This window comes from Rhamphochromis longiceps, linkage group LG10 (genome assembly GCF_057381845.1).
Source record: "Rhamphochromis longiceps isolate RC_006_pf linkage group LG10, R_longiceps_female_GT1.1, whole genome shotgun sequence".
Taxonomy (NCBI): Eukaryota; Metazoa; Chordata; class Actinopteri; order Cichliformes; family Cichlidae; genus Rhamphochromis; species Rhamphochromis longiceps.
The window spans coordinates 30891774-30901565 of record NC_140566.1 but is presented as its reverse complement, the minus strand read 5'-3'; positions in this window follow the sequence as shown (position 1 = coordinate 30901565).

Here is a 9792-nt window from a genome sequence, read left to right as displayed (position 1 = left end):
CTGTAGCTCCTGTGAAAACTAAGGTCTCTAATCAGAAGTACCTGACTCCGTGGTATAATTCTCAAACACGTACCCTAAAGCAGATGACTCGTAAGCTGGAGAGGAAATGGCGTGTCACAAATTTAGAGGATCATCATTTAGCCTGGAGAAATAGTTTGCTGCTTTATAAGAAAGTCCTCCACAAAGCCAGAACATCTTACTATTCGTCACTGATTGAAGAAAATAAGAACAACCCCAGGTTTCTCTTCAGCACTGTAGCCAGGCTGACAAAAAGTCAGAGCTCTTTTGAGCCAACAATCCCTTTAACGTTAACAAGTAATGACTTCATGAACTTCTTCACAAATAAAATTTTTATCATTAGAGAAAAAATTACCAGTAATCATCCCACAGATGTAATATTATCTACAGCTACTCTTAGTACCATTGATGTTAAGTTAGACTCTTTTTCTCCAATTGATCTTTCTGAGTTAACTTCAATAATTACTTCCTCCAAACCATCAACGTGTCTTTTAGACCCCATTCCTACAAAACTGCTCAAAGAAGTCCTGTCATTAATTAATTCTTTGATCTTAAATATGATCAACCTATCTCTAATAATCGGCTATGTACCACAGGCCTTCAAGCTGGCTGTAGTTAAACCTTTACTCAAAAAGCCATCTCTAGACCCAGCAGTCTTAGCTAATTATAGGCCAATCTCCAACCTTCCTTTCATATCAAAAATCCTTGAAAGAGTAGTTGTCAAACAGCTAACAGATCATCTGCAGAGGAATGGTTTATTTGAAGAGTTTCAGTCAGGTTTCAGAGCTCAGCACAGCACAGAAACAGCTTTAGTGAAGGTTACAAATGATCTTCTTATGGCCTCTGACAGTGGACTCATCTCTGTGCTTGTCCTGCTAGACCTCAGTGCAGCATTCGATACTGTTGACCATAATATCCTATTAGAGCGATTAGAACATGCTGTAGGTATTACAGGTACTGCACTGCAGTGGTTTGTATCATATCTATCTAATAGACTCCAATTTGTGCATGTAAATGGAGAGTCCTCTTCACACACTGAGGTTAATTATGGAGTTCCACAGGGTTCAGTGCTAGGACCAATTCTGTTTACATTATACATGCTTCCCTTAGGCATTATCATTAGAAGACATAGCATACATTTTCACTGCTATGCAGATGACACCCAGCTCTATCTGTCCATGAAGCCAGATAACACACACCAATTAGTTAAACTGCAGGAATGTCTTAAAGACATAAAGACCTGGATGGCCGCTAACTTTCTGCTTCTTAATTCAGATAAAACTGAGGTTATTGTACTCGGCCCTGAAAAGCCTAGAAATATGGTATCTAACCAGATTTTTACTCTGGATGGCATTACCTTGGCCTCCAGTAACGCTGTGAGGAACCTTGGAGTCATTTTTGACCAGGACATGTCCTTCAATGCACATATTAAACAAATATGTAAGACTGCTTTCTTCCATTTGCGCAACATCTCTAAAATTAGAAATATCCTGTCTCAGAGTGACGCTGAAAAACTAGTTCATGCATTTATTACTTCCAGGCTGGACTACTGTAATTCATTATTATCAGGATGTCCAAAAAACTCACTGAAAAGCCTTCAGCTGATCCAAAATGCTGCAGCAAGAGTACTGACAGGGACTAGAAAGAGAGAGCATATTTCTCCTGTTTTGGCTTCCCTTCATTGGCTTCCTGTTAAATCCAGAATTGAATTCAAAATCCTGCTCCTCACATACAAGGTCTTAAATAATCAGGCCCCATCTTATCTCAATGACCTTGTAGTACCATATCACCCTATTAGAGCACTTCGCTCTCGCTCTGCAGGCCTACTTGTTGTTCCTAGAGTATTTAAAAGTAGAATGGGAGGCAGAGCCTTCAGTTTTCAGGCCCCTCTTCTGTGGAACCAGCTTCCAATTTGGATTCAGGAGACAGACACTATCTCTACTTTCAAGATTAGGCTTAAAACTTTCCTTTTTGCTAAAGCATATAGTTAGGGCTGGACCAGGTGACCCTGAATCCTCCCTTAGTTATGCTGCAATAGACATAGGCTGCCGGGGGATTCCCATGATGCATTGAGTTTTTCCTTTCCAGTCACCTTTCTCGCTCACTATGTATTAACAGACCTCTCTGCATTGAATCATATCTGTTATTAACCTCTGTCTCTCTTCCACAGCATGTCTTTTATCCTGTCTTCCTTCTCTCACCCCAACCGGTCGCAGCAGATGGCCCCGCCCCTCCCTGAGCCTGGTTCTGCCGGAGGTTTCTTCCTGTTAAAAGGGAGTTTTTCCTTCCCACTGTTGCCAAAGTGCTTGCTCATAGGGGGTCATATGATTGTTGGGTTTTTCTCTGTATCTATGAAGCGCCTTGAGGCGACTTATGTTGTGATTTGGCGCTATATAAATAAAATTGAATTGAATTGAATTGAATTGAATAGAAGGGTGATAAGGGGAATGCAGCTGGGAAACACAACAGGAACGAATTAGACACAACGAGATGGAGCAAACAAAACCGAACGTAAAACGCAAGACAAGGGACTATCAAAATAAAACAGGAAGCAGGATCACTGTGAGGCTAAGGCACGTGGGCCAGACACAGACAAAAGGTAAACAAACATGAAGACATGACAGCTGTAACATGGAAGCTAATAAAAGACAAAATACAGAGATGAGAGTAAGAGAACAGGAGGGGGACGCTAAAGGAAACTAATAAACCTGAGGACATTTAAACAAAACTAGAGATAATACATAATACACAGGGAAAACAATATGGAATGAGAATAACTCATAAGCACAGGGAATCCAAAGTATATACACAGACTCTAGGAACATAAATCATTTCTCAAAACTCAAAACGATGAATAAATAACAAATTTCAAAAGACTACAAGACAGTGTGGCTCGATGGGAGCATAAACTAAATAAATACATTTAAAACATTTACAGAAATGAGGTGTGGCTCAAGACTTTTGCACAGCACTGTATCTGTTAATTTCTAGTGTGCATATTGAGAGTTACTTGCTTCCACACTGAAGTGGCAGAGATGGTTTGAATAGTAGGATTCTCCTTCTGGTCTGTTTCATATTCATCAGGCTGGGTGAGTATTGACAAAACTAAATCACACTGACAAGGAGCAAAGTAAATCTACACAACAAAATGTGCCTCCTGCCTCTTCCCTGACTTTGTGCCTAATGAGAGTCCACACATTGACTCAGGCCACTCAGCTCTATAGGAAATTAATGGACCTGGTGATGACATCATTTTAATTTGGGCCCTTGGCCTCACTCAGTCACGTCAGTGTAGTTTAGGTGACTATAGGGTCTAATTGATTTTGACAAAAGCGCAGACTGGAATGGCGGCGGCGGTGAATTAAATACAAGCCCGTTTGCAGTTTTCACACGCCCATGTGTGATCACATTTCTGCATTAGCACTAAAGTAGTTAAAAGGACAGATGTAATTTTCCAAGGCAGCAATGAGCGAACACATGATGACATTTCCAATGAATACAAGCAGGTTTGTCCTGCTGAGACGGAACAATTCGCAGAAGAGTTTAGCTCTCGTGTCACTAAAATTGAACTTATAAAACTTTATGCACCTAAAAGCCCGTAGTCACTGCATTAATAACAAAGGTGCATTTGCACTGTGGCTGTGGCTCACATAATGTTTCTGATTAACAGTGATTAACAGCTAAAATATTAAATGAATTGAGCAGTATTTTTAAAGTTAATAAATAAATAAAAACTAGTGATGCATGCTAGCATGTTCACTAATTATTTAATCTGAGTAAGTATTTCCCCAGAACAGAGTGCAGGTGATGCTAAAACAGGAATTTTGAACTAATGATAACGGTGATGATGTGGAGAGTAAAGGGTCCTCAAAAGAGAATCTCTCCATTAAATTTCACAGAGATCCACCCAGAATGTGGCATTTCACTCAAAAACAAATTTCAACCTTTTGGTGGCACTGAAGGATTTTTGAGCATATTGGAGATTCGTACCAGATGTGATGGCAAACCATCCAACAGTTTTTAATATTTGAGACAGAACGGAAAAGAAAAGAAAAGCATTTGTATACAGCAGGGTTTTTAGATCTCACCCTGGGTCAACACACCTGAATCCAATGATTATTCATTACCAGGCCTCTGGAGAACTTCATTACATGCCGAGGAGGTAATTTGGCCATTTAAATCAGCTGTGTTGGATCAAGGACATATGTAAAACCTGCAGGACTTCCGACACCCCTGATGTACATAATAGATCTCTTAACCCTGTAGTGCAGGGGTTTCAAACTCCAGTCCACCAGGGCCATTGTCCTGAAACTTTTCCATGTGTCCCTGTCGCAACACACCTGAATACAATTAGTAGGTCATTAGCAGGAGTATAGAACTTCACTACATGCTGAAGTGGCAACCCCTAATCCTACTCAAGAAAATATAAGTAAATTTAAGTGTTTGGAAAAAAGTACTCTTAAAAGTACTTTTATTGCACCATGTTCATTCACTCATCAGCTGCTCTAACATGAATCAAATGGCTGAATTGCCACCTCAGCGTAAACTCAAGTTCTATAGTTTTGCTAATGACCTACTAATTGTATTCAGGTGTGTTGCAACAGGGACACATGGAAAGGTTGCAGGACACTGGGCTTCATGGACTGGAGTTTGAGACCCCTGCTGTAGTGCCACGATCCCCCCATGTCCTCTCAGATTCTTTCAGTTCTCCTCTACCTGTTTTATCTCTGTTCTGACAATCATGTGCGTGTGTGCGTGTTTGAGAGGGTGTAACTATTAACTCTGCTTACCCCTCCCAGAAGTGGGCGTGACTGCCCCAGTATTCACCTGAGTCCTATTTAACAGGGGTATATAACCCCGCTTCTTCATCGTCATTCATCGCAGGATTGTTAAGTGGCTCAGTGTGTGTGGCGTGAAGTAATTCCGGCCTTTTTGTTTGCTACCTTGTGTTCTTGTGAATGCCAAAACCTTTTGGACCTGCTCTCCTCTGTTCTGGTGTGCATGCCTGCCTGCCTGCGCTGCTTCTGGAGACACCTGCCTGACCCACTGTCGCTCACATAGACATATTTACCTGCATCCCTCCCAGAAAAAACATCAGCGGGAAAACAATTCCACCTGTGAAAGTGACTCAAACCAACCTGAGAAAACATTTGACCCTTACTTATCACACCACCGTGTGGTAACTGATCTTGAACCTACAAAAAGAAAGAGTTTGAAAATCAGCTTTCTGAAAAGCTGTGAATTGTTACAAGTTGTGAATTAAAAAGTCCCAAAGACTTATCATAAACCATTGTCAGTGATGGCCCTCAACCTAACCTAACCCTGTTCCATTAGAATATGTAAATGCTTTTTCTTTTAATTGCTCTTCCAAGTCTTTGAAATCAAAGAAAAAAACATTATTATTCATATACTCTATAAGACCAACTTGCCATGACTCACAGTTTCAAAGGATGGTTTATCTTAAACAATGCATTAATCAGCCCTGTAGTATATCTTCTATCTGAATCTGTTTTAGAGCTTAATCCTCCTTGTAAGCCAGCTTTCGTCTGATTGGCTTCCTGTCACAAACCAGAGATGACCATATTAGGGATATCTGCTTTCTTTGACATCATACAGAGGCAAGAGTAAAAAACCTGTCTGAAATGGTGCATTCACAGAAGTCTGAAGTCTGAGCTTTTTCTTGACAGATTTGTTGACAGCCTTACAACTCATTGAAACGATGCTTAATTTCTCCTGAAAACGAATGAGCAGTTGTCTCATGTAGACCTGAATGCCTTTATTATGTGACAGAGCAAATGTGACAGGTGTAAAATAGTATGGAAATGAAGATTTGTTGGCATCCCCAAAGAGACTATGAATCTTTACCATCATGTTTCAAGCTAAATGTTTAACCTCACAGGTGCCTTCAAACTTTTCATGAGCCATGCGGCCTGTTTAAAAGGGATAAACAAATGCTACTGTGTAGCATCACTGTGCACCACACCAAACATGGACCAGTGAAGGCAAAGGGCAGAGCTGTCTGGGGAGCTCAGGAAGAAGATTATAGGCATCAGTGTTAAAGGTCAAGGCTATAGGACCATTTTCAAGGAGCTTCATGTTCCTATGGCCACAGTTGTTGTTATTATTAAAAAGTATAACGCTCATTGAACTGTAGTCAGCCTCACAGGACATGGATGTAAGAGGAAATCCCAGGTTCATCACAAGGATAGTTCAGATGGTAGAAAAAGATCCAAAGAAACCAAGCTGAGCTCCAAAGTCAAGGTACGTCACTCTCTGTGCACAATGTATCATGATATAATATATATATTTTAATGATGATCTTCATGGAAGAAGATGCAGGAAGAACACAAAAAAAGCCAAGCTGGAAATCACCAGAACGCATGTTGACAAGCCCCAATGTTTTTGGCAGAATGTCGAGACAAAACTGGAGCTTTTTAGTCCACCCACATCCGCTCACTTTTTACAGAAGGAAAAATGAAGCTTTAAAAGAAAACCTTGAACCTGTGCAGGGCACAAGTCTCAAGACTACCCAAGCATCCTGGAGTGAAACATATTGCAGAGTGTCAGAAAGCTCAGCCTGTGTAAGAGGTCACGGGCTCAAAAACACAAAAATACAAGAATGGCTGAGGCAAAAAACTGACTATTCTTAAACGGCTCTCCATGAGCTCAGAGCTTAAGCCAACCTAAAGATCTACGGGAAAATCTGAAGATTGCTGTGTTGAGACGCCACCCTGAGACAGCTTGAGCAGCTCGCTGAGGAAAAGTGGGCCAAACTACATGTTGGCAAATGCAGACGTCTCATTGTGAATTACAGAGATCACTTATTGGCAATGATATTAAATTAAGAGTACCATCTTTTTTGTCCATTCTAATTCTATAAAACACTCAAGTGAATCAGTAACCAAAAGCAAAGGCTGATTTGTGTTAAATGGATTAAACAATAAGGAATGTCATTAAACTTGAATCTGTTTACATTTTTTTCAGAGATCGTCATTGCGTGTCATGTTTGAATGATTGTGTTTGGATTTGTGGGTCCAAAATGAAAAATTTGGGCTTTTTAGCTTTTCTAGACTCCATGCAAAAATTCACATGTCAGTGAGATCATAACACTTAACACGCAAAGCATTCATTTATATCTGATTTTAAGTTTTAGAAAAAGTACACAGACACACACGCTTTAGGACAGCAGCCCGTTTGGCACAGTCAGACTGTGAAACACAGAAACTGTTGTTGACAGTGGAAACAAAAAGCTGCGTCAAACAGCTGCTTGAGCTTAAAGCATGTTGTGAAAATGACAGTGTATTAGCCAGCACACTAGCATCAATGCCGCACAGCTGTGCCCAGTAATACAAAGTAGTATTTAGGACAACAAGCTGTGATATTAATCCATTATGCTGCGTCAAATCTGATGTACAAACCTGCGAACACTGACTGTTCACAGATGGAAACGTGTTAGCTACACTCAGGAGGATTTGTTAGCACTTTAGATGAAATTCATCTATTAGAGAAGTATCATTAAGAAGGAACAATAGAGAGACGGAGGCTTTGATTTTGATGGTGTTTCTTTTACTACAAAATCACTTCAGTTTTCTGGTTTAATAGCAGAAGTTATTCAGTCCTCGGGGGAATGCACTTATCACAAATTTCTGCAAATTGTAAGAGTTTGAAGGAGGGGAGAAAAACTTTGACAATTAGTCTTTTTTTATAAAAAAAAATCTCAAAGGGTGCAGTGACAGATTGCAGAGTCAAAGACGCTATTAACAGTCACGTCATACCTGCACCGAGCCTGCAGAAACCTTTTTCTTCTTCTGCTTTCCTGCTGGTGCGGTGGGGAAACACAGTCTGCTCTCTCACCTGGCTGCCTCCTGCTACGCTGTGGCTCAGGTGTTCTAACTGGAAAATTACAAGTGACTTGATTTGTGTAAGTGGCTGTGATAAATTAGCTGTGTTAAGCTTTTGGGCACAGTGGTACTTGTTAGCCTCTTCCAGCAAACAGCTATTAAAAAAAAAAAAAAAAAAAAGACACACTGCTCTGCATTTTACCGAATTACAAACAAGCAGCAGGAAAGAAATTAAATATGATTGGTTTGTCCACTGATTTAAATTTTTCCTTGCTTGCTAGATCATTAATTACCCCACCACATAAACAGTGTCTGAAGACCTCATTAAATACAGCGCTTTATTAGGAAACCGCAAACTGAACCTATGTATTACTACAATTATCCAATCAGCCAATAATTTAGCAGCTGTGCACAAAAATCCTGCAGATACAAATCGAGAGCTTTGTGTAATGTTCACATCAAACATCGGAGAAAATGTGATCTCTGCGGCTTTGACTGCGACATGATTGTTGGTGCCAGGCAGGCTTCTCTGAGTCTTCCTGAAACTGCTGATCTCCTGGGGTTCAGTTTAATCTGAACGGTGCTAAAAACAAAATAAAACAGCCAGTGAGCGGTTCCTCTGCAGAAGGAAACATCTTGTTGATGAGCGAGATCAGAGGAGAGTAGCTAAGCTGGTATGATCTGAAAGAAAGACTACAGCACCTCTGATAACAACAGTGTGAGCCAAATAAATCACCAAAGAACCAATCAGCTCCTTCATGAACAACAACATTAGAGCAACATTAGCCTCTGCAAATACTCCAAGTGTCCGCACCTAATTCAAATCTGAAAATAAAAACAAAAATACTCCTCGTAATTTTGCACTATTGCCCCAAAATAAAACATAAAAAGCTCTTTTTCCACCATATACTTCTACTACACATGTGCACAGTTTGACAACATCACAGCTACAATAGCTGCTCACACCAGAGTGTTAACACTATCAGCGTCTCATCAGAGCACTTAATGAATGCCATGCTACGCATATGGTGTGCATATGGTCGGCCAAGAAAGATGAAACAATCCAACAGTAGCCTCTGACTGGAACGATAACAATTAAATATGCCTGCCTCCACGCGGTTGAAACATTTTGCGAACTGCTACTGTGAGCATGCGCCAGTGCAGGATTGGCTAACGAGTCCCACAGTTTGGCTCGTGATTGCTTCTTTTTGGGCTGGACGACAACCAGCAACATCTTTAATGCTTCAGAATTCAGCAGCAGATTTCTTTTCAGGATTTGTCGAGCACTGTTTCCGTAAGAGCGGAAGGGAAGGTTTAAAAGACTGTAGCGAGACCTGCCATGATGTATGGTTTGGAGATGGTGTCATCAATTAAAAGAAAAGGGCAGCAGGCAGAGCTGGAGGTGGTATTGTTGAAGATTTTCACTGGGAGTGACTGGGATGGTTAGAAATGACTATGCCAGAGAGGTTGAGAAGCTGAGGTTGAGAAGTTTGGAGACAAGGTTAGAGAGGAAAGGCTGAGATGGTTTAGTGGATATATTGGATAAAGGATGTTGAATATGGAGCTGCCGGCCAGGTGGAAATAAAAAGACCTCAGAGAAGATTCATGGATGTAGTGAAGGAGGACATGCAGAGGGTTGGTGTGACGGAAGATAGGGTGGGAAGAAGGTAAATGATCTGGTGCGGTAACCTGTAATGTACAATGCTACTGGTGTTACCTGAAGAGAGGGAGTATGTGATTGGCTCTGTCTCTTTGTCTCTGCAGTGTAGCCTTCACAGTTTTCAAGATATCATTTCCAAATTTTGTGTGATGGTCGATATCAATAACAGCTCAGGCTGATTTAATTCTGGTGAAAATCAGGTCAATGGATCTCTTATGGACCGTCTTCAAACTACAATAATATTCTAGGCCTCGGAGGACATGAGTACTTGGG